This window comes from Mus pahari, chromosome X (genome assembly GCF_900095145.1).
Source record: "Mus pahari chromosome X, PAHARI_EIJ_v1.1, whole genome shotgun sequence".
In the NCBI taxonomy this organism is placed as follows: domain Eukaryota; kingdom Metazoa; phylum Chordata; class Mammalia; order Rodentia; family Muridae; genus Mus; species Mus pahari.
In genome coordinates, this window is record NC_034613.1 from 104183942 (window position 1) to 104210743 (window position 26802).

The 26802-nt window shown below is 32.9% G+C and overlaps 1 protein-coding gene and 1 non-coding gene across 3 annotated transcripts in view; one reads left to right on the top strand and one right to left on the bottom strand.

The window, feature by feature from the left end:
• Pcdh11x (protocadherin 11 X-linked) overlaps nt 1-26802 on the top strand; it is a 524801-nt gene that overhangs the window by 123162 nt on the left and 374837 nt on the right. The window lies entirely within an intron of this gene.
• Nucleotides 5000-5106, bottom strand: LOC115063261. The gene has a single exon (XR_003843127.1). It is a non-coding gene; the product is annotated as a U6 spliceosomal RNA (small nuclear RNA).

A 26802-nucleotide genomic window follows, 5' to 3' on the forward strand; every position in this document is an offset into this window, starting at 1 on the left:
CCTCCTCCTCCTCCTCCTCCTCCTCCTTCTTCTTCTTCTTTTTATAAACCAGTCCTCTTGTCTGGCTAGCCTGACTTTTTCTCCACTTTTTAACTGGATATTTTCAGGCCATAAGCCTCGGTTCTAATTGCCTTAAATTGGGCACCAATTAAATCAAAGACTATTAATAGACTAATAACGTTCTGTATATATTACTAAATGATGGAAATTAGGAATCAGCTATACTTTATCAGGTAGTTCCCCAACCACACAGAGAACTTTTAGTATTTTATAGCTTAGTACTCTAACTGGGCAGACTTTCTACTAGCTCATTTAAGGTAACACAAACATCTTGCCCCATCCAGACATGTGGCTAGCTGTTCCTTCCAGGCCCATAAAGAGGCCTCTCTCCTTTTCTCTTTCCTATCAAAAGGCCTTCCTCTTTCTTCTTACTAGTGTTCCTTTCTCCCTATTTTTTGTTCACTAATAAAAATTGATAGAAATAATTCACTAACATAAATAATAAAAACACTTATTCCTATTACTAAAATCAAATCAGCTCACTAGGACGGCAATGTCTTCTTTCTGTTATGAATTATTCCATCATACCCATGTCACTTTTCTAATCTCAGCTCCATGAGCCCCCACAAGTGCTTTAAAATTTGCCACATGGCATATTTTGTTTTAAGATCTTTCACAGGGAAGACAAAAGTACATCTAAGAGTTTAAAAGTGCCCTGTAGTCTTCGGGAATTATCTCAAGAAAGAATATTTGAATATATGTTTAAAAAATAGCAGCTTGGTAAGTACAAGGGAAAATCTTAAAATGGTCAATTCATAGTTAATTAGCCCAGATATGCTAAACAATTTTTTTATTTTTAAAAATTCTTTGAGATTGTTATTCACTCCATTTTCATTACATCTTTCTCCTCTTCATATCTTTCCCAATACATTTTCTATATGGGAAATCTTAAAAGAAACTACTATGCTTTTTTATCCCAAGAATAAGATCTTCATAGGATAAGACATTTAGAATTTCTACTTTATAATTTGAAAACAAAGACTGGTGATCCCAAAAATATAGAACAAACTTATACTAGCAGTTTTGTAGACTGGAAAATTCTTCACTATGGGTCAAATATTTAGTTTCATGCTGTTTTTGTACCTGGGATGACTGGAAATAAAACACTCAGTTTCTGAGGTTTATTTTTTCCTGCTATAAAAGGAAATTATATTAGATGATCTTAAAAATCCATTACAGATAATGTTAAATGTTTCATATATGAGAATTCAATCAGAGTGCGAATACATTTAATTGTTATTTTAAAATCCAGAGAAGGAAAAACCAGGACAAGCAAGAGTGATAGGTTATTTAGGAAAGAGGTAAGACACATAAAGCTCGGTATGTCACAGTTGTAAGGGGAAAATCAAGTAATGGAAACGATGAAAGTGGTTTGTATGCTGGGCGTGGTGAAGCACGCCTTTAATCTCAGCACTCTGGAGGCAGAGGCAGAGGCAGGCTGATTTCTGAGTTCGAGGCCAGCCTGGTCTATAAAGAGAGTTTCAGGACAGCCAGAGCTATACAGAGAAACCTTGTCTCAAAAAACCAACCAAACAAACCAACCAACCAGCCAAACAAACAAGCAAACAAAAAAAGAAAGTGGTTTGTAGGTAAAATAATAAAGACACTAATCTACATAATGAAGACCAATGATGAGAATGTGATTTATTACTTCATAATAACACATCTTTAAATAATGAGTTTTAAGAGCTCAAACATATTTCAAAGCAGAAAATATTTTAAAATAGTCTTTGAATGTGTTGCTCTTATCATTAGCCTATGTGCTCCATATAATTATTTTATATTGTGCTCTTTGTGTATGCTCAGTGCTTAAAATAATGGCTACTATATGAATATATTTTGTCCCTGTTTCTGTTAGCTTCAGTAACTTAGAATAGCTATTACACCTTCACAAATGGGCTATCATACACTAAGGAAGCTTTGTAAAATCAGTCCCATATATAGACATAAAGAAATATAATTGCTATGCAAAACCATATTATTTCTTCAAAATGAGAACTAGACATATTTGTAGCATTTTAGCTGAAGGCATTTATGACTATACCCTAAATATTGGTAAATATTAGATCTTCATTTTTTCAAGAAATAAATGAAAGGCAGCCATTCATGGGTTATTATTTTTCTCTCAGGATATTTGCATTAAATATGAGTTTACATAGATGATTTGATACAAGAAGTAGAGCCAGTTTTCTTTTAGAAATTCTACATTTTCATGATTTATATTTGGATATTTAAGCCATTTGAAATAATTTTTTTTGTAAATGTTTTGTGTTAGGAGTCCAGTTTAGTGGTTTTACATATAGAAATAAAGAAACTTTTCTTTAGCTCTTATACCTTCCTGAAGCACTTGCCAATGATTTGTTAATATGACATACAAAATGTTATTTGGATGATCACTATTTCCATTGGTTTATTTGTCTCTATTTTGCTAATTTAAGTTTTATGCTATTATCTTTAGAATGTGCTTTTTTTTGTAATCAGGGGGTATGATGCCTCCATCAATATTACAGGCAAATATTCTGGAAGAATAAAGACATAAAATCCTCGGCAAAATATTTGTAAATTGAATTTAACAGTGTACTAAGCAAGTCACACATTGTAATCAAATGATATCTTTCCAGGGATATGCAGTTGGTTTACTATATACATATCAATGAATGTATTATACATTATTAATATACTGAATAATAAAATCCATTATTTTAATGGATTCAAAAATCAAAGATTAAATAATTTATGATATATTCTTAACCAATTAGGTATAGAAATGTATTAAAACATGACAAATGCCATATATGACAAGCTAAAGGTTAATTAACAGCATGCTTTACAGTAAAACGTTGAGGCTTTTCCCTTTAACATGAGGGGCAAGAAAACAATGCATGCTCTCAATACTTTAACACTCCACAGGAATTCATAGTCAGAGCAATTATGTGTGAGAAAAGAATAAAAGGCACCCAAATTGGAAAGGAAGAAGCAAAATGTCCATTCAAAGATGACATTCTGTTTTTACACAAAAATCCTGCGTATTTTACCCAGAATTTCTATGAATAATAAATGAATTCAGTAAAGTAGCAAGATAAAAATTTTACATAGAACAATCATTCACATTTCCATAAATTATGAACTATTTGAAAAAATTTGAGAAAACAACTCTACTTTTACTAGCATCATAAGGAATGATTTTAAGAACAAATTTATCCAAAATGGGGGAAGAACTATATATTGATAAATAAGATTGATTAAAGAAATAAAGGAAAAGTAAGTGAATAGAAAGACAAACTGTGTCCTTGGATTGGAAGAATTAATATTTTACACTGTGTTTACTATTCAATGAATTCCACAGATTGAGAATAATTCGTATGAAATTTTAATGAATACTTTTTATAGAAATAAAAACCCAACAATTTAAAATTTTATGTAGAATTAAAATATACAAATAACAAACATCATGTTAAGAAACATTTTTTTGCTATCATAATGTGTATAAAGTCATAAAAATCCTAGTACTATTCCTCTATCATGATGTATCCAGCTCTTTATCCAGAAAAATTAAGGTTTACTATGAAAAGTTTATTATACTAAAGAATAATATTACTTGTATTTGATGCTTGTTATGAGTAAAAGGATAATTCTTAAAATAATGCTAGAGCATGGAGGTGGTAGTGGATGGGTGGGTGGGGACATACCCTCATAGAAGCAGTGGGGGGGAGGATGGGATAAGGGGTTCTGGAGGGAAAGCAGGAAAGAGGATAGCATTTAAAATGTAAATACATAAATTATCCCATAAAAAATAAAAATATAAAAGCACAGAAAAAATAATCACAATGATTGTACTAACAAAGTTCAGATTTCATAAATTCGTGCAATGTTTTGCATCTTATTTTAATTTTAAGGTGTTCATAGTAAAGTACATTTCTGTTTTTTTTTTCAATTTTTTTTACTATTAGATACTTTATTCACATTTCAAATTTTATCCCCTTTCCTCATTTCCCCTCTAAAATCCCCCTATCCTATTCGCCCTCCCCCTGCTTACCAACCCACCCACTCCTGCCCTGATCTTACACTGTTTAATTTCTTGTTCCTTTTAAAACAGCTGATAGCTATGTCTAAAACATAGCAATAATAGAGGCTTATATTCAGTAAATATTATGTTATATCTATCATTTCTAAGTTCCTCAGTTTCAAACTTTTTTTTTACAAATAATTTTATATAATGGCAAACACCGATGATGTAAAAGTTTGAGCTTTAAAAATGTCTGAAAGATGAAAATATCGTTTTTAATTTGTTCTCTCAATTTTAAAGTACACTCAGATTTTACTAAAAAAAAAAAACACATACAGGAAATGAGTAAGGATGCAACATTAGGGCAATATTCGGTCCCAGTGGATTATAATGAGGTTAGGGAAATATATACTAATAAAGTACATGATTAAATACAATATAGGATGATAGGGTAAATTATTGTGACTATAATAGAAGTTTGTCATTCTCTCCTGTAAGTATATTTAATACATGCAATGTAGAAATGGTAGTTTGTCCTACACTGGGGCATCAAGCCTTCACAGGACCAAGGGCCTCTACTGCCATTAATGGCCAACTCTGGTACATGTGCAGCTGGAGACATGGGTCCCTCCATGTGTACTCTTTGGTTGGGAGCTCTGGGGAGTCTGGTTACTTGATATTGTTCTTCCTATAGGGTTACAAACCCATTCAGATCCTTCAGTAGGAGTGGATGGGTGAGTGGGGGAACACCCTCATAGAAGCAGGGGGTTGGCATAGGGATTTTCTGGAGGGGAAACTGTGAAAGGGGATAACATTTGAAATGCAAATAAAAAATATCCAATAAAAAAGAAACAAAAAGAAAGAAAAAGAAAATGTACCCCTATAGTGTCACATGTTATATTTTTTTTTATTATTTTCTTTATTTACATTTCAAAAAATATGGAACGCTTCACGAATTTGCGTGTCATCCTTGCGCAGGGGCCATGCTAATCTTCTCTGTATCGTTCCAATTTTAGTATATGTGCTGCCGAAGCGAGCACGCATGTTATATTTTATTGTAAAGAAACTGTCCAAGTAATATCACTGCAAATTCCATGGTTGCAATACAACTCCTTATGATTCAAAATTTATTTAAATACTTACTTTCCCATTAACTTATAACTTAAAATATCAAATGTTTTACTTGCATATACTTTGTAAAACTATCTCCATTTATTAAAACAAATTTTGCATTTCAAAAAAAGAAATGGTAGTTTGCTCACCCAAATAGAAATTTTACATGCTAAATATTTTTGAAAACTCTTATCTCTCTGCATCAGTTGTAAGCCATGTACATTCCCCATCTCTAGTTTTTTTAATTTATTTTTTTTTCTTTTGACATCATATAGGTCATGAAGTAACTTCAAGACCCACTTGTGAGTTAAAATTGTAAGACATGGACTAAAACCTTATGGATTTAAAAGAGAATAGAAGAATATTCACAAATTGTAAAATCTAATTCCTTTGCTGCAGTTTAGAATTGACTCTTAAAATTTTTTATTGGATATTTACTTAATTTGCATTTCAAAAGTTATCCTCTTTCCTGCCAATCCCCCCAGAAACCTACAATCCCATACATCTTCCCCCTGCTTTTATGAGGATGTATTATCCACCCACCCACCCCCTTCCCCCTCCCTGCCTTGGCATTCACCTACACTGGGGCCTCTATTGAGCCTTCAAAGGATCAAGGGACGCTCCTCCCATTGTTATCTCACAAGGCCATCTTCTGCTACATATGCAGCTGGAACCATTTAATTTGTTTTAATAATTACTTTACTTATTTGCATTCAAAATTTCGTCCACATGTCCCCACCCTTTTCCCAGAATTCTGCTCCTCATCCCCCTCTCCTTTACTTTTGAGAGGGTGCTTCCCTCCCTGGGTATCCCTCCACTTGGGGTCATTAAGTCTCTATAGGATTAGGCAAGCATGTCTCCACGAGGTCAGACAAGGCAGCTCTCTGTTATATCTGTGCCAGGGCCTTTGGACCAGCTCATGTATAATCACTTGGTGGTGGCTCAGTCTCTGAGAGCTCCCAAGGATCCAGGTAAGTTGAGACTGTAGGTCATCCTATGGAGTTGCCATCCCCTTCAGTTCCTTCAATACTTGCCCTATCTCTTCCAAAGTGGTCATTGACCTCAGATCCACTGTCTGCCCCAGCTGCTGATATAGCCTCTCAGAGGACAGTCATACTAGGCTCCTGTTTACAAGCAGAAAATGTCATCAGTAATAGTGTCAGGTATCATGGGATGGATCCCCAGTTGGGTCAGTCACTTGTTGGCCATTCCTTCAGTCTCCGCTCTATTTTTCTCCATTCATTTCTCTTAGACAGAAGCAATTTGTGTTCAAAGCTTTGTATGTGGTTCAGTGTCCCCATCCCTCCACTGGGATATTTTAGTTATTTACATTTCAAATGTTATCCCCCTTTCTGGTTTTCCCTCTGGAAACCCCCTATCTCATCCCTGCTCCCCCTGCTTCAGTGAGGGTGCTCCTCTACCCATCCACTAACACCCAACTCATCGCCCTAGCATTCCCATAAATGTTGCTCAGACAAACATATAATGGTAATGTATTCAGTGATACATTGTTTAGCTTAAATACTATACAGCAAGATTTTACAATATCCACTCTCCTATTATTATTCCTAAGAAAGTAGTTTGTATAAAAATAGCTATTTCAAATTTGGTCACCTCAGAAAGTTTAGGTTAATTATATGAGCATTTGCTGACTCTGGAGAAGACACACCCATGGTGCATGCACACACACACACACACACACACACACACACGTATGTATGCTAATGTCAAGTAATTTTCCTTTTACAATATTGTACTGGAAAAGTAGTATTTAAATGAGACTGCTTATTTTAAATAGAGTACATGGAAAATGTATTCTGTCGAATTAAAAGAAAAATTTGTTGTGGTTGTTTTAAAATTTGGCATAACCTTTTAAGATTCAGGACAAATTGTTAAGAGTTCAATGAGCATCCTGGTAGTATTATTATGTTTAGTCTGGAGGAAAGAGTGTGACCTATACTTCTGATTCTATATCACCCACAATAATTTATTTAATCTCAGTATAGCTCCACATTATTATTGCTAAACTAGGCATAAAATCCTATTACACATAACTTTAGATTTTAATAATGTAAACACATAGCATAATATCTAGTAGGAAGTCAGTACAGTTTATTTTGATGGTTAGTATTGTTAGCCCAAAGCATCAAAATCCATAAAACATGATACAGTTACAAAAAAGTATTTGGAACAAAATTCCTCAAAACAGAAAGATGTCTTATATATAATTGTAGTGAAGGTTAACTTGTAAATGCATTATACTTCTTGGTCTAATTAGTTATATGGTCTATGAGATTCGGTTGGCTTTCTTTAACTTGCTTTTCAAATATAAAAACTGAGATACGATAGTTATTTTTAAGATATAATATAAAGCATTTATGTAACAAAATATTGATCCCATAAGCTTTAAATAACTCTCTGTTATTTTAAGAAATTCAATAGAATGTGAAGTCCAAATGCAAATGAATATGAAGTACATCATCAACTAATGTTAGGCAAATGTTACTTAATATTATTATAATTTAAAATACATTGAAATTTTTCTTTACAAACTAGTCACCTTATAAGATGACTAGGAGGACAAAAATCACAAGATGTTGTCTTTTGCAAATCAATTGCAATTATTTATTTATTTATTTATTTATTTACCTATTTACTTATAATTTTGGTGTGGATGGCACACTTGCCATGACATATATGTAGAAGTCAGAGGAAAACTTTCAGGAATCTGTTCTCTCCTTCCAACACATGTGTTTTGTTCCAGGCTTCTTCTTTACCTAAAGAGCCATACCTGTTCTTTAATTAGTTTAATTAAGAATATTTTAATTATTAAATAAATAAAGTAACACGAAGTCAAGATATTTAGTTCAAATAAACAAAGGAAGTTTTCTTTTCCTTTGAATTTTACACTTGAGGAATTTTTTGATCTTTCTCTTCAAAAAGTATACTAGGATTATAATTATTATAAAAAGCGTCTGAGAAAGAAATTGAACAACTTTGTATACTTTTGTAAAACAAAATAATTAAATGAAGCTTACATGGGACATTATAGACTTGACATGAGGTTAAAAATGACATTTAATTCCTATTGGTCAAGAGCTCTATTGACATTTATATGTGGATTCACTTGGTACCCTGTGAATAAGCACATAATCACAATTGTTGTCAGTTACAAATATAATATTTGTGGTGTGCAGGTTGCTCATTTAGGGCAGGATGGCTGTCTATTTAAATCAGGGGTTCTATGAACAGAGCATTACTTCTAGGAAATCATAGCTGCTGTTTCTAGAAAATCACTCCCTCCCTATCGTGAACCTTCTATTCTTTGTAGGTTTCACACTATAGCCTATCAAATGACAATTATTGGCTATAAATCCTACTTGGCAGAACATAATGAGCACAAATTATTTGACAAGAACTTTGTATTTCTTTTTTTTATATTTTTTAATTAGATATTTTCTTTATTTACATTTCAAATGCTATCCTGAAAGTCCCCTATACCCTCCACCCACCCCTGCTCCCCTACCCACCCACTCCCACTTCTTGGCCCTGGCATTCCCCTGTGCTGGGTCATATAAAGTTTGCAAGACCATTTCTTTAGTGGCTGTTCTGTTCAATTTTATACATTGAAAGCTAATAAAAAAGTGTTTAAAAAAAGAAAGCTTAGATGAAACTGGAAAAGACTTGTTTTCATGTTTCAGCAATCATTTTTCCCATATTACTCTGTCAGTTAGTAATTACATTAAAGATATACTTTGAATATAAACACTGAAATGGTGGTTAGTAGAGACAGTTAAAGAGATATATGTCTAGATATCCTATTTTGGTTAGACTAAAGAAACAACTTAGTAGACCTAAGCTAATAATCCTCTATTGTTTCTTTGTAAGTTTCTGAAACTAGGTTTTCATGTTCCTACAAGAGAATATGTTTAATATGGGATATACTGTATTTGTTAATTTTTAGAGTAACCCAATCCAAAAAGTAGGCATATATACATTTATAGCCATATATTTAGATATTTTAATTATTAAAAAATTAAGGTAAAAATAAGTCAAGATATTAAAATAAAAAACTTTCATTTCTTTTTGAATTTTGCACTTGAATTTTTTGAAAATTGTCTTCAAAATGTAGGGTTATGATTATTATAAAAAGAATGAGAGACAGAAATTAAACAACTTCTCTCTCACTCCCTCTCTCTCCCCCCCCCATATACACATACATATATGGTTGTATATCATTAATTATTTTATCAACAATTAAAAAGTGTTAGGGAAATTTACATACATTTCTTTATTGAGTGATTTTTTTTCCCTAGATTTTATAATTCACTCATTCTCAAATTTACTATGGGAGATTTCATTGTAGTATGGGAAAGAACAATTTTTACTGTAATAAAAAAAGAGTAAAGCTGTTAACTAATAAAAAATGACAAAACTTCTTAAATACTAAAATATCATCAGGTAATATCAGGAGAAAATCAAACATTGATAATGTGATTTGCCAACCAGAAAAATGCAACGAGACTAAACAAGTGAATCTAGGCACTTTAATGACATCTTTAAAACATAAATGAGGAATCAGAGTCATGATCATATGGCTCACATCAAGACAAATCTGGACTTCAATGGGAATTGTTTAGAGAAAATTGTTGCATGTGAACGCTATTGGCAGATACAGTTTCCTATTTGCACATACCCTACCATCTCAAATAAACTTCTATTTGGGTTATTTTGCATTATTTATGGTTTTTCTTGGTTCTTGTAGATCTTTGAACTGTGCTATTTTTGTTTTTGTTTTTGCTTTTTGTTTGTTTGCTTTTGCTTTGTCACAGAGAATATTGCAGATGGAATTTTAAAGAGACTTTATTAATAATGAATTAATATTAAATAATGAATTAATATGAAATCACATTTGTAGTTCATGGAAACAGAATTTTACAAAATTACACATACCTTTTATCCTTTGTAGAGAATGCATAATAGACATGGTTGGATTTTCTATTGATTTACTCACAAAAGAGGGGCAATAACAGTGGTCAAATATCTTGTCTAAGGTCAAAAAGTAAATAATCATCTGTAATATGATCAGCATTCTCAATTCGTTCTCTGTTCTTGATTTTTTAAAAAAAAGTATGTTATTTTATTTTTGACATGAAGTTTAATGTTTGATTTGGTTGCCATTTATTGTCAACTTGTCACAGCTGAGAATCATCTGAGAGGAGAAGCCTCACTATAGAATTGCTTAAATCAGATTGGTCTATGTCTGCTTACATGGAGGCTTGTCTTGATTGTAGTTGGGCCCACAAAATACAAGGCTGTGCCATGTTTTGATGGGTGACCCTGGACTTCATATGAAAGTTAACTAAACATGAGACCATGAATGCTTCAGCAAAGAGTACTGCTTTATAGTTTCTGCTTCAAGTTCTTGCTGGAGTCTCTGTCCTAACTGACTTTCCTCAGTGACAGAGTATGATATGGAAGCTTATGATGAACAATAATCTTCTTCTAGGTTTCTTTTATTCAGAAAGTAAAATGAATAATCTTCTTTTATTATACTTTGAATTAACCTGTTTATTATTCAACTAGTATATAGAAGATGCTTTACAGATATGACTGTGCCACCTGTAAATTGCAACCAATTTTGAAACTATGTGCTTAAATGTATAAGAATTGGGTTGGGGAACAGGGGTAGGGGGTAGAGGGTAGGGGATTTTCGGAAAGGAAACTAGGAAAGGGGATGACATTTAAAATGTAAATAAAGAAAATATCTAATAAAAAAGAATTGCATATAGTGCTTTGTATCACATGAAATTATATGTATCCATATTACCTCAGTAATAATTTATGAACAGGTTACTTTAAGTGGAGAAAAGACTTATTAATGTTTTACTTTGGTTTTGAGATAACCACTTATACTCAAGCCATTATGATTAAAATCCATTAGGATTCCTTTCTTGTCTAGAAATTCATCACTTTGAATCAGAACTCTGTACTTCCTCATTTATGTTTCCATCAACCCAGTTCGGAGGAGACATCATGTCTGTAACTTTTCTTGCCAGACCATGTTTTTTGATAATGGGTCTATTCAGATAGAGCTTGTACAAGTGTGTGTGTGTGTGGGGGGGAGATTAGAATTAACATGGAAATTTTGTATTAATTATACAGTCATTGCAACCTGTGTCTTTGCTATAGCTTAGCTTTAATTTGCTTATTTGTTTTACATGTGTACTTAGCCTGGCACTGTTTGTCACATAAAAATGATATTTATAGAAAATAGCAGCTCCTGAATCAGACAAGTTTCTTCCTTGGTAGTGAAAATTACAGTGACATGTTAAAAATCTATGAAGGTAGTTTTTCTTCTTAATTTCTTCTCATCATTTACTGTATAGAGTCAGTATTCATGTACTGTGCTGAATCTGCTGCTGACTACATACTTCAGAGATAGCAGAAGCAATCCAAAACACTACTAAACAGAGCTGGAATTAATTTCTCAATCTTTTTCATATCTATTATATTTTAAAATGTATTATCAATATTTGTCCTATATATGTATTTAAAAATCTTGGATGATAAAATCAAATTTTGTCTCAAATGATTCTTGTTAGCATAGCTTTTGTTTTTAATTAGAAATAATGTGAGGTTGGGAATCTCTATTATATTTGCATGAATTGTGGAAATTTTGAAAGGGTTTGGATTTTTCAGACTTCTCTAGAATGTTGTGATTCAGTCCTATAATCATTATTTCCCTTCAAATAAGTTACCAAATCTGTCATATTAACCTTGCACAACTTTTCCTAGAATTCAAAATAGCATTTCTGGTCATTATAGAGTCCTTTGAAAATCCTGTTTAGTTTCCTGTTCCATAAGGTTTGTAAGGTCTAACATGGTAGATTATATTTTTACCATGTTGTTCCAATTGTCTGTTGGAACTCTTATGGTTACTGTTAACAATTTTCAAATTTATAAAATCACCTGGGATATTGTACCTCTGGCCATAACTGGATTATTGTCTTGATTACATTTATATATGTTGGGACACTCATATTAATTATTTGTAGAGTTGGGTTGCATAACTTGAAAAAGACTGGTAAGCACTGGTAAATAAAACTTCATTGCTCTTTGTCCATAATTACTGATGTCATGTGATCAGATCTTCCCATTTACCTCTGCTGTGACTTTCTAGCAACTATAGAGCATAATCCTTAAAGTGATTTACTCATAGTATTTTATCATGATAGGAAAAGAATCCAAGGCAGTCCTTTCACAGTTTTTTTTTCACTCTTGCCATCACAAAATCCACCAGCAAAGCATGTAACTTCTATGTTTTAGATTCTTCTTCCTTTCTCTTTCTTCCCAGGGTGTTTTTCTGTCCACGTTTAACTTCTTCTTCTATTTAGGACATTTTTGTTCTTCAAAGGTCCAAACCTTAGAATATATCTTTTATGAACCTGCTCCTGAGCAGGTGATTCTTTTTAGGGCTACCAATCACACTTTGCACTTAGTTGTACTGCAACACTTATCACCGTGTGCTTTAAGATTTATGTGTGTCTGCTTCATTTTTACTATACTGAGAGTCCTGTGATAAGGTGTGTTGGATCTAATTTATTTTTGTATCACCAGCACCCAGCCATGTCTAACACATAAAACATGTAAAGAAAGTGCCCTTGAAACAGGTAAAATATATGACCTTCCTACTTACTTATATCCTGTGTGTAGCTGTTGTTCCACTGTGAATCTGCTTAATCATCAATCACTTTCTAATGTCTGCTCTTAAATGTATTCATGACATTTTGTTATTCACCCCAGGCCCACAGCCTCTGATCTTGGAAATAGTGATAAAGATTAGTCTAGGGTTATTTGACTGATTATGTGTAGACATTCCAGTTTGGTTAGGTACCAGTATCAGTGACAGCAGCTGTCACCATTTATCTGTTCCCAGGATTTCATCCAATCTCAGGTCATAGATTAATTCTAGAGCTAGGGTTAATGATTGGACGCTTATGGTATACATAATTCACTACTGCATTATCTATTTTATTATACAGTGCAAACTTTCTATAATGGTAGTATTTTCTTCAAATTTTTAAAACAAGACAATGCATTTCATACACATATGGCTACATAATTTCAAAATTTTTCTAATATAATCATATAGAAACTCAGTAAACTAATATTTGTATATATCAGCAACAAACATGAATGAAGTGTAAATTGTGAATAAATAACTATATTAAACCTCAGCCTTTTCTTTGATGTTTTGTTTGTTTTATTGAGAAAGATTCCATAAAATCTAGGAGGGTAAATCTGCTATTTGGTAAGTTATAGACTATTAAAGAGACTTAGCCTTCTGAGACTTAAATTAGCATGTAATAATTTTCATTCTTTAAAATATTAAGAGCAACAGTATTGTGCTAAAGTATAAATGCAGCACTAGAATGAATAATGGTAATCTATAAATTTTATATTATATTCATTACAGGAATTCTCCATTTTTAAACTAATTTCATTTTTTTTACTTATTCACTTTACATCCTGCTCACTACCCCTCTCCAAGTCAGCGCCTCCCACAATTCTCCCCCCATTCCCTATCCCCTTCTCCTCTGAGCAGGTGGGGCCTCCCTTGGTTATCCCCCAGATTCTGGCACTTCAAGTCTCTGCCAGGCTAGGGGCTTCCTCTCCAACTCAGGCAAGTCAAGACAGCCCAGCTAGAGCAGATCCCATGTACAAGCAACAGATTTTAGGATAGCCCCTGTTCCAGTTATTCGGGATCCACATGAAGGCCAAGCAGCACCTCTGCTCCATATGAGTGAAAAGGCCTAGGTCCAGCCTGCATATGTCCTTGGTTGGTGGGTCAGACTAAGAGAGCCCCAAGGGTCCAAGTTAGTTGACTCTGTTAGTCTTCTTGTGGAGTTCCTATTCCCTTAGGATTCCACAACGCTTTTTCCTATTCTTTCTTAAGAGTCCCTGAGCTCCACTCACCCTTTGGCTATGGGTGTCTGTATCTGTCTGCTGGGTGGAGCCTCTCAGAGGACAACATGCTCTTGTCTGTATGGTTCAGGAGTCTGATGAAGTTAGAGGAGAAGGATTGAAATTCTCCTTATTGCTAGCATTCACATTTCATTTCAATCATGAATATAAAACATATGATTTTATAAAGAAAAAGAATCTTAGCTAAGAGACTTTTTATTATATATTTTCTTTATTTACATTTCAAATTTTATACCCTTTCTTCATTTTCCCTCTGAAAGCCCTCCTATCCCATACCCCCTCCCCCTGCTCAGTAACCCACCCACTCCAGCTTCCCTGTCCTGGCATTCCCCTACACTGGGGCATAGAGCCTTCACAAGACCAAAAACCTCTCCTCTTATTGATGTTCCACAAGGCCATCCTCTGATATATATTCTGCTAGAGCCTTGAGTCCCACCATGTGTATTCTTTGGTTGGTGGTTTAGTCCCTGGGAGCTCTGGGAGTACTGGCTAGTTCATAATGTTGTTCCTCATATGGGGCTGCAAACACATTTATCCCCTTGGGTACTTTCTCTTAGCTCCTCCATTGGGGACCCTGTGCTTAGTCCAGTGGACTGCTGTAAGTCTCTACTTTGTTAATTGTCAGGCACTGGCAGAGCCTCTCAGGAATCAGCTACATCAGGCTCCTGTCAGCAAGCACATGTTGGCATCCACAGCAGTGTCTGGGTTTGGGAATGGTATAAGAGTCTTATTTAAAGATACAACTAGTTGATAGCAAGGCCAGGACAAAATTAAATTTCTCTTTTCTCCCAGATTTATTTAACTGTTATGCTGTTTCTTCTTGTTACCAGAAAAAAAATGTGTTTTGCATGTTCTTAGTTTGCATAAAAGAATACTAGCATAGATTCAAGAGCTATCCCTAACCCACTTTATCAACAGGGCAGACCAGGTGAAAATCTCAGCAGCTGCCAGGAGGAGGGGGAGTAAAAGAAAAAAAAATAGCATTTGAACTATAGTTCTAAAATGCACGCAGGCACAGTAATGTCCACTAGCACATGTATGGGGGTAGAAAATGTTTATAGAAATAGTAAGAATTCTGAGAGTGTCAAGGAAACAAATTTAAGAATTTGAACAGGTTTTGAGATAGAGATAAAAGAGAGGGAAATGAAATTTTTACAAATGTATTTTAACTAAGAATTCAAAAAAGTGAACTAGTTTAGCATCAAGGACCAAGGATTGGAAGGATATTCTAGAGTATATACATATATTAATGGAATACTTCTCCCATCTTTTTGACATGTATTTAGGTGTATCACTTTTCTAGGACTGTCTCCTATCCAAGTAATTAACAGGCCCAGTTGGGTTGCATCTTAAGTGAGAAAACACTATGTATGTACAATTAAGAAAACATATGGTCCTTTATGGAATGTAGAGTTCAATATCTCCACAACAGGCTATAGATACAACTCAGATCCCTCTTCTTTTAGCAATGTCTTATAACAGAGTAGGTTGGAAAAAATAAAGAAAAGTCAAAATAGAATAAATGTTTTTTTTTTTTTATAAAAACAAAAACCAAAAACCAAAACAAACCAAAAAAACAGCTTATTTCACCAAGAAGTAGCTTTCCTATAATAGGCCTCATCCAAACCATAAGACCTCTAACTTTTCCTTTTGTATGTGGTATATGAAATCCTAAAGATGTGCAATAAAGTAAAGTAGAAACAGAGGGCAAAAACCAAAGCTGTTCATGAGTAGGAATGTCCATCTTCAAAGTCTTCCGAGAGTGTTAATGCCTAGTACTCTAGAATGTGATTGTTTTCTGTTTGTGTTTTTGCTTGAGTGTAAGCAGTTTCATTTATTACAGAGAAGAGTTGCTCTGTGTATCTGTAAAGTGATTACAAATTGTGGGGATCTGGAAGCGCTATAATTGTCTCTACAAATGATTGAAATGTTGAACACTTAGAATGCTTCTCTTCACTGCCAGTAGAAATACGAGCAAATGGTAATTACTAAATAACATAACAGTCATAGAGCAACTAGCTTATTTGTTTAGGGTTCTATATATTGGCAAGCTTTTTGAAATGCAATAAAGTAATACAATTTTCCAAATCTTGCCTCATCAGACACAAATCAATTGTCTCAATAACCAGCAGCTTGAGGATTAAATCAGAAACTGAGAAGGCATGGGCAAGATAACCAAAGGGTATATATCTTATCCTTGATTGCCCTGGCTTAAAATTGGCGAGAAAATGCTTAGTCTAATTTCTAAAAAAAATAAAGGCAGCTGTAACTGTTTACTCTAAGTTTAGCGCAGAATTGAACTGAATGGAATCAGGAAATGGATTAAATGTGTTAGCATTTTAAAAGCGAATGGTTCTAACCTGAATTGGTGTGTTTATTCTCTTAAAATTAAATTGGAAAGCTAGATGATGTCAGTCTTTCTCGAACTGTACTGCCCATGTGTCTCCACCAAAGTAATACAGCCCACTTTACAAAGCACCACCCAATTATCAACTCTGAAAAGTTTTTCATCCAAATTATTGATCAATATTATTAAGTGTTTTGTCCTATAATTCTGTCTTTTGATAGCTATCTTACTAAAATAGTTTTAATAATTGAATTTAAAAAAGAAGTATCTTCCAGAGCATTTTGTTCTTTGATATATATGTTAAAATCATTCAGCCGAATTACTAATTATTTTCAATCAAATATAAATAAAAAGTACTTATCCGAATTTATTATTTTTTCATGCAATAATTACCTACCAGTGCTATTTGTGATGTTCATTACAAGGGTCCGTGTATGCTACTATCCAGGCCTTGTTGCCTGCTTTCAAAACTTACTGCATAGTATATTCCAATATTTAACACTAAAATAGCTATCTCTATAGCACTATTTCTGATAGGTTACACATCCATATTGAGTAACTACTGATAAATTGAGATAAAAATTAGAACTGGTGTTATTAAAGGAATAACTATTAACCTTGGATTAGAAGAAATAAAATATTTGACATGATTTAGAACTGAGGTTTCCTTTTTTTATTAGATATTTTCTTTATTTACATTTCAAATGTTATCCCCCTTCCTAGTTTCCCCTCTGAAAACCCCCATCCCATCTCCCCTCCCCTGCTCACCAACCCACCCACTCCTGCTTCCCTGTCCTGGCATATAGAGCTGTGGTTTCTAAAGTGTTGTGGAAGTACACTGTCATGAACAATTGGCTAAACAAACATGAATGTATATTGGGTAAGTGTCCCTCTTAAGTGTAGTGGAGAATTAGCCCTGAAAGAATAATTTTCAGGCAGAAAATAAAATTCATTTTCTGTATCTAGCATTTTAGCTCCTATACTGGCAAAATCTAATTTTATAAATGATAGAGTTTATAACTTAGACACAATAATAAAAGATATTGGCCATTTCCCATACTTTATTGATTCGCCATATATTCACCATGCAAATAGCCAGTGATTTCAATATGCAATCAACATTGTAAAGTTATTTCTAAGGACTTTGAACACCTCACATGGACTTACTTACATTTTAAATTATAAGATATAAATGTATAATTTTAGAAGTCAGCAATGTTTTTAAATGTTAATGTTATTTTGTTTTATTTTAAAATAGGTGAGTGTTTTAAAATAATGTGTGATCTTTGAGGAATGGTTGGCCTAATTTCCACTAAAAATACCTTATTAAAACGTTTAAATCATGTTATTCTCAGTACAGTTATCACTCAAAATATTTTATCTTTGTAAGTAAATATTCTACAAGATTTTAAGTGCTATTGTTATAGATGATTTTATTAATTTCTTTTGACATATATGTGGTAAATGGGAATAATAGCCTTGGCTTAAATATTTAAAAATCATTTTGTTATTGCTCAGCTTTGTTTGAGATAACATCCATCACTGTGACTACAAAAGAAATACTTTTAGAATGTAGGTTCAAAGCCACAAATGCTATGAGTGTCATCACATAGAATCAGTATTCTCTAGTAGAGATTTTGCTGGAACTAGCCTAACTGATATTTATCCCCAGTGTATTTGAAAAAAATGTCATAGCCGGGTGGTGGTGGCACACACCTGTAATCCCAGCACTTGGGAGGCAGAGGCAGGTGGATTTCTGAGTTTGAGGCCAGCCTGGTCTACAAAGTGAGTTCCAGGACAGCCAGAGCTACACAGAGAAACCCTGTCTCGAAAAAACAAACAAACAAAAAATGTCATGATTTATGATTTTTTTATATTTGCTATTAAATTTTCATGGAAGTGTTATCATGCCGTAACATGCAATTGGAGGTAACCTGACTATGCTCCCACACCACTCATTTTTGGCTCTGGATTAAATTATTTCATATTTTGTTTGGAGAGCTTTATCAACACCACTATTTCTTAAAAAATTTCTTCTGTAACAATAGAAATATTTGGCATCATTGCTGATTCTTATTTTCTTTATGGTGACTTATATTTAAATTTTTTATAATTTTTTACATTTTTCTAAATTTTAATGAATAAACATGTTTATAAAGATTATTTTACAGTTATAAATCTATACCCTTATTTTTTGTTTAGTCTTTTTTATATGATGTCATACTTTTAAAAATACTTTTATTCATTTAGTTTTGTTTGAGAATTTTATCCATGCTTATGTTTTGATCATACCCCCACCACATATCTTCACCATAAATTCTTTACTTACTTTTCGTGCTACACCTCCCCACTCCCTGCTTCATTGGCTCTTAAAAATAAAGTACAAAACCTCGATGAGTCCACTTAGTGTTTGCTATTTGTATGTACAAAGATGAGGAGGAACTATTGGCAATTGATGGTTGCTGGAAATGGAGAGTATTTTTTGTTTTTGTTTTTGTTTTTAGATAAGCCTCTACAGATGCTATCCTTGCTCTGGAAGAATGGTTCCAGAGTTTTCAACTGAAAATTGAAACTCTGAGCTGATGTTTAAAGATAATTTATCTTTATAAATTCCATTTTTCTTGAACTTGTCCTTCTTTAAAAGTTTTGAGTTTACTACTTCAAGGCCATGAAGACGCTTGTTGCCCACCTTTTATTTTCATTTCTTTTCATTTTATTTTGAATACACTTAATCACTGTGAAAAACTGATCATTTTAATTATAACCTACAAGACTCTTGTCCAAAGCACAATTCAACAAAATTTTGCTGTTCTGATGAATTATTTATTATTATTATTATTATTATTATTGTTATTATTATTATTAGAAAATCAAAGCTATGAGTAATTTTATTGTGGTCTTGACTTTGTCTAAGAACCTAATTTCTATCTTCCTATGACTCTAAGGACTCTTAACACAAAACCTGAAGCCCCTGTGTTGGAAAGTAATCAAAGGGTTTGAGAATCTGTAAATCCCTCTTCCATTAATGTTATCAACAGAGATTTCTCCAGCTGTTCTATGAGTTTTGTGTCGGGTTATGTACTCTGTCATATTATTAGAAATCTTGATTTCACACTCCTGAAAATTGTATTAGCTTTATGCAGCACAAAGCACACATAAGTAGCCGTTAGCTGTTTACCCTATAGAATATTTGCATTTTACAAAGAATAAGGACATATTTGAGGAGAGATCTGGTCATTTCCCTGAGACTTTGGTTTGTTCCTTATATCGGGACATTTCTTTGTAAATATGTCAGTTTTTCCTTCTTTTCTTTTTTTCCCCCTAGTACTTCAGAAATAAAGGATATGGCTTTTAAAACTTGCAAAATTTTGCTTCATCCTTAAAATTGACTTTATCGGAAATTTTAAATTAATTCAGCATAAAAATAAGCTAAATGCTAAGTTAAATGCTAGTACAGGAAAACTCTGATTTTTAAATGCATCCTTTTTTAAGAGCCTGAAATGTCTGGTGAAGAAGCATAATTCTTTCATGGAAGAGTTTTATGAAGCACAGATGTTTTTCAGCCTCCCACAGGGATATATACCAGCACACTGAGGACAGCAGATGCCTCCTCTCCCAGTTTCATATCTGGCTCCATTCCTTAGGAATCTATTTCTTTCAGTGATTAGCTCACATAAGCTTATTTCAGCACAGTTAACCTCAGCCTCTTCTTGAAAGTAGATTTTATGAGATGAGGTAAGAAAAAAAAATAGACAATCTCATCTAAAAATCTGGTATTTCCAAGTGGCAGATTCTTCACTGGGTATTGTTATGAATTATGCCTGCCAAAAATAAATATCTAAAACTTCAAGCTACTTTAGGGAAATAAGGATAGTATATATTTAAATTAATTGAACCCCACATATGCCATTTTTTTTCAATTCAACCCCTATCATAAAATCATTGCCATAGCTAATATAAATATGATACACTTGATTCATGTTATATTATATTGGTTTTCTCTTACTGTAAAAGCCTATCAAAATTTAGTGACTAAGGATAATACAAATCTATTATAGTTTTTAAATTGGAGCAACCCCCCCCCCCTAAATCAACAATGTACTGAAATAATGGGGACAAAATAGTTATGGGCCTTTCTTCAGCCTCTAGAAGACAATCTTTAAAAGGCAAGGAAAAAGTTCTTTCCGTACCTAAGGATCTGTTTCCTAATGTTGAAAGCAACAACTTTGCATTGCTTTCATGTTTCTTCTTACACATGTTTTATATTTAATTTTTCTCTCTTAAACACCTATTGAATAGGGCTGTCTTGCAAAGCTTAAAACTATTTCCTAATGTTTAAGAATTTGATCTCTTTCTCAATATATGTGTATATAATCTCTCTCTCTCTCTCTCTCTCTCTCTATATATATATATATATATATATATATATATATATATATATATATATATATATATATATATATATATATATATATATATATATATATATATATATATATATAATTTCATGTTTATTACTGCTTTTCTTCATGAATGCTTCTACAGCATGTACATGTTTGATGCCCATGGGACCATACTGGGGATTTAGATTTCCTGGGACTAGAATTACAGATGGTTGAGAGCCACCAAGTTGATGCCAGGAAATGAATCCTATTCTTTTTCTAAAGCAGTATGCTCTTAGGAGCTAACCAATCTCTCCAGCTGCCAAACAAGAATTTACTTGCAATTGTACTTGCAACGTTTCCTTTGGTATAGAAACATAGGAGGTGTTGATTATGATATTAAACCTTAAGCTACTTTGGAGAGGCTCATTTTACCTTAATATGATACATCCAAATCAAAAGTTGTTTTCATCTAACATGTTTTGCTTCATTTTAATTCATGTTTAAATAACATATTTTAATTAGAATATATTTCCCCATTCCATCTTTACTCCCTCCAGCCCTACCTATAACTCCTGTCTCTCTAACAAACTGATAGTTTTCCTATGATTATTTTTGTTATATGTACACAGTTATATAAATACAACATAGTTCATTTTTGTTGTTTATGTGCAAATAATTTCATAACTCACCACTTTATATCTGATGACCAATTAAGGTGCTTGTCCCTTGGAAAGGCTATCTCACTATATCTCTGTAGTCATTATTTAGTTGCAATTCTTTGTCTATGGGTGTAATCCTGAGATTTGCCCCATTTTCTTCACAAGTCTATTAGCACAGTAATTGTTCAAGTCTTGTTTATGTTGCCATTACTAGGAAACACACTTATTCTTACAGCATATTTCCATGTCCTCTGGATCTTTCACTCTTTCTGTCTCCTTCTCAGCATATCTCTGAAACAACCATATGTGCAGGAGTTGTGTTGCAGATGTGTATGTGGATTTTGTCCAGCTGTGGATTGACTTCATGGTTTCTGTCTGTTGAACAAAATCATATTCTTTCATAACTGATGAGAGCTACACTTTTCTGTGGATCTAATGATATATTCTTGAATGTAGTTAGGAATTAATATTGCCTAGTAATGTTGTAGTCAATGTTCTCAAAGAACTATAACATTAATTTTGACTAAGCAAAGAAATTAGGAGTATATTTAATCCAATTCAGTCACTAACAGTGTTGCCATGAAAAGGTAAGTGAAATATTTTGTATAGAGAGTGCCTCAAAAGGAATTTTTGTCTATAAAAGCAGTTGGTTGAATATTTAATAAATAATTATTGATCAGAATATTTAATATTTATTGATGAAAAACATAACATTATCTGAGACATTATTAGAATTAATTATAATGGCTAAGGAATTATTTCAAAGTTTAAGAGTACCTGTTCCTCTTTCAAATAACTATTCAGTATGCAATTCACATATTAGGTGGCTTCAAGGGATATCAGAACCTCTTGAGGCCTCTGTCATGTGTTTATACTAAATGAGTAATTACTTGTATATTCTAACTCTAAAAATTACTTATTCATGTTATTGAATCTTTCATTTAAATTATTAAAGCTTATAAATTTATGATAAATGATCTATATTAATAAGCACTATCCATACTGGATGTTAAAAAGAAACTCAAAGTTGTTATATATTATGAGATTTTGGAATATTTTCACTTTCACTCTTAAAAATATCCATTCTGAGATCTCTCAGACACTGAGCCACCACTCAGGCAGCATACATGAGCTGGTCCAAAGCCCCTTACACATACAGCAGAGGAATACTAGGAATGGCCTCATTGTGAGAAGATGCACCTAACCCTCAAGGGACTGGAGGCCCCAGGGACTGGGTGGCCTGGTGGAGTGGGGGTGGGGTCAGCATGTGGGGAAGTCATCTTAGAGACAAGGGAGGAGGTTTGGGATGAGGACGAGTCAGAGAGGAAGGAAGAAAGATAAGGACTGGACTGTAAAAATAGGAAAAAAAAATGTTAAAGAAACCTAGAAGGACAGAATATATGAGACACGTATTTCCAGGAAATATTTTTTTTTAATCAATTAGGCATATGGTGAAATAACAAAGGCCATTTTTTTGTGTGTGTATGCAGTTTTGCCAACATAATAAGCCCTTTTATTTATCTGTGAGTTTGTATTTCAATGAAATTAGAAGGATAATCTCAATTGTTTATTTTCCAGTGTGGAGTGGTAAACCCTGGAACTGTATACACACAAACAACAAAATGGACTATTTATATTTTTGTATAAGCACATAGTACATTCATGCATATGTGTATATATAATATGTTTATACATTATATGTATGCAACAATACAAGTCAAAGAAAAATAAGCAATCAAAGTGATAGAGTTTATAGGGGTCATGAAAGAGGTTGGAGCAATATTACCTTGGAGGGCCTGGAATAAAGCAGAGGATAGAGAAAACTTACATAATTCTATTTCTTTCTTTTATTGGATATTTTATTTATTTACATTTCAAATGTTATCCACTTTCCCCGTCTATTTCAATTAAAAAATATATTTAAGAAAGAATGGAAACATGAAACTCTGTTCTCTAAAATACTTTCTCCCAATGGAAGAGATAATATCCTTGGGAAGTTATAACATGTCTAATTCATCTTGTTATCACCCACAGAATAGTGGTGATTTGTTATTGTCTCTGAGCTATTAATATGCAAGGACAATTTTTTTAAAAAATTAAAAAATAAAACAGAGCCAGGCAGTGATGGTACATGCCTTTAATCCCAGCACTTAGGAGGCAGAGGCAGTCAGATTTCTGAGTTATAGGCCAGCCTGGTCTACAAAGTGAGTTCCAGGACAGCCAGGGCTATACAGAGAAACCCTGTCTCCAAAAACAAAAAACAAAACAAAACAAAACAAAACAAAAACAGAGGAAAGAAACTTGACATATAGTTCTAATACTACAATAGTTTTTTCAAGCAGCCATAGTATAAGAAATAATGTTATTATGGTAGTGTTGGTTTAGTACGTTCTGTAAATAATCCTATTTGCTTTTAAATCACTTTTCTGCATTCTTTCTGTTCCTGCCTTCTTTCTCTACGTTTTCACTTTGCCTTATTTATTTTCTCTTCTCTTTCCAATATCTAGAATTCTTTTTTTTTCAGAGTGAAGTCATTGAATTGTAAATTATTCAATTAATATATCTTAAAATATTCTAATTTAATGTATTGTTTCTTTTACTTGGTTGCTATGATATAGGATATCATCAACTCTTCTAAAGTTATTTATTTTATGTTTTGAGACTATAATTACATTTCCTCTTCTTTTCCTTTCTCCCTTTCAGACCCTCTCATAAATGCACCTTTTGTTCCCTTGCAAAAAAAAAATGGACTCTTTTTCTCATTGGTTGTTACTTGCACATGTGTACACACAGATATTCATGAATATACATATATTCATGTATTTCTACCTATAACCTGTTGGGTCCCTAGAATGCTAAATATAGATTTCTTTTCTTTTCTTTTCTTTTCTTTTTTTTTCCAGGAAAAGAGACTTAGTCCTCTACAAAGAACTATAGGCAACTAAAAAAATGCTGAGAGTGTAAGAAATAATCTTCCTCAGGGAAGAACAATGCAATTAGTTATCTAATACTGAATCATCTTTGTTTGTTTTTTTTTTTGCTTAAAATATTATTGCCAGTTTACTTCTCTTTTATGAAAAATAACAGTAAACTAATTATAGTAATTTATTTTCACTAATCATATTGTCTATTGTAATTATAATATGTATCACCAGGACCAGTTTTGTTTAAATAGGAAAAGTCAAAATTTCTTAAGTAGACAAAAGTATGAATCTATGTATTCAAGTGATCAGAATTATGCAACATTTGATTAAATAAACTGTGCGGATATTATGCAATTACTTTAATATGAAGAATTCAATGTACTGATAAATCTAAATTAGAATATCTTAATTTGTTATATCTTCGTTTCTCTACTGTTACTTTGTGAGAGAATTCTCCTAGTTTGCAATTTCTATGTACCTCCTATTGTCTCTCTAATAAATACAACATAGTATTTGACAAAGTTTTATCTACCTATTAGAAAACATATTCAATCAATTAGCCAGGAAAATTTATTTTTTTCCTAATTTCTTTCAAAATTAAATGATAAGCTGATGCTTTTTTCTTGTAGTTATTAATTTTTAAAATTTAAATGATATATTTTATAGAATGATATATTGTTACAAGCAGGAAAAAACACACCATCAACCTCACCTTTGATCTGTACAAATTTCAAACATAAGAACAAGGAGCTTGCTGTGGGATTTTGTGCCTTGTAAAATTGTCACAGAAGCTATATTCATGAACTCTCATCAGCATGAGTATCTAAACATGATCTGACCAAGGACAACAATAATAAGTATGCTAATGTGGGCTGAGGAAAGCTCAAATGGAAACATCATCCTTCCACAGAGAAATAAAGGCAACTGTTTAGAGCAGGAGAAATAGTCTTCTCTAAGGAAAACCACACCAGTTGGTTACCCGACACCACTGGAAAAACATACATAAAAGTAACATTAAACGGACTAAGCATATTGTATTTTTATATTTATTAAAATGGCTTACAGAGGCCGGGTGTGGTGGCGCATGCCTTTAATCCCAGCACTTGGGAGACAGAGGCAGGTGAGTTCCAGAACAGGCAGGGAAATTAAGAAAAAAAAATGGTTTGTCTCAAAAAAAAAAAAAAAAAAAAAAAAGGCTTACAGAATATGGTTGAAATGGCTTCGAATCTAGCAGTTGTTGAGTACGTAAGGTTGGCTGTCTCAGTGATCCAATTCTGGTGCTGGAGTTGTGGAGCATTCCTGGAGAACTGTTAGTCTTTAGCCTATGTTGGCATTCCAATGGATTTGGATTTAATTCTGGCCACAGCAACAAGAAAGATACACATGCCAGTGAGTATTCGGGTAAAAAACAAACAAACAAAAATGAGTTTCCTCCCTCCATTTTCTTATATGGGTCTGACACTGAAAGATATAGTTCAGAAAATCCAGCACAGGTGTACCCAGCAGCTTGAGTTTTAGTTGATTCCAGATGTATTCAAGTTGACAACCTATATTAGTCATTGAAAGTCCAAACCTTGTCAACTTGGTGCATAGTCACATGTCTTACGCCATTTTTAGCTTAGAAATATAAACCACAATCAATTCAGAATTCTGACTAATATGATATAACTAAAGCAATGTACAACTAAAAGTTAAAGTATCTACTTTAGAATAGGTAGCAATGTTTCTCTATTAGTATTTAATCTTCTATTTCCTAATAATTTAAATATGATAATATAGATGCTTAACATGTAACAATTGATATTATTACAAATAATATTATATTACACAGCAAAGACATAGAGGAAAGAAAATGTAAATGTTAATATATCTGCATATATGCACAAACATTTTAAACAAAATAAAACAAATGTTCATGCTTATTACAATTCACACTTCTGTAATGCTCACATGGCCTTAGCTAGAATTTATAATACCCTTTTCTCTATTATCCAGTCTATATTTCTTCCACCTTCAGCAAATACTAGACCTTGTTTCTTTACTTGTAAAAGGGACACATATATTTATCCATGAAGGGGGTAGTCCATTTGTCCCTCTGCCTACACTGTGATTTTTATTTGCTTATTTTTTGAGATTTTAATATAATTACATACTTTGCTTCCCTTTCATCTCTCCAAACATTTCCATATGACTTCCAGTTCTTTCAATTTTATATTTTCCATTTTTAATAATTGTGGTTATATACATAGACTCTCTCTCTCTCTCTTTCTCTCTCTCTCTCTCTCTCTCTCTCTCTCTCTCTCTCTCTCTCTCTCTCTCT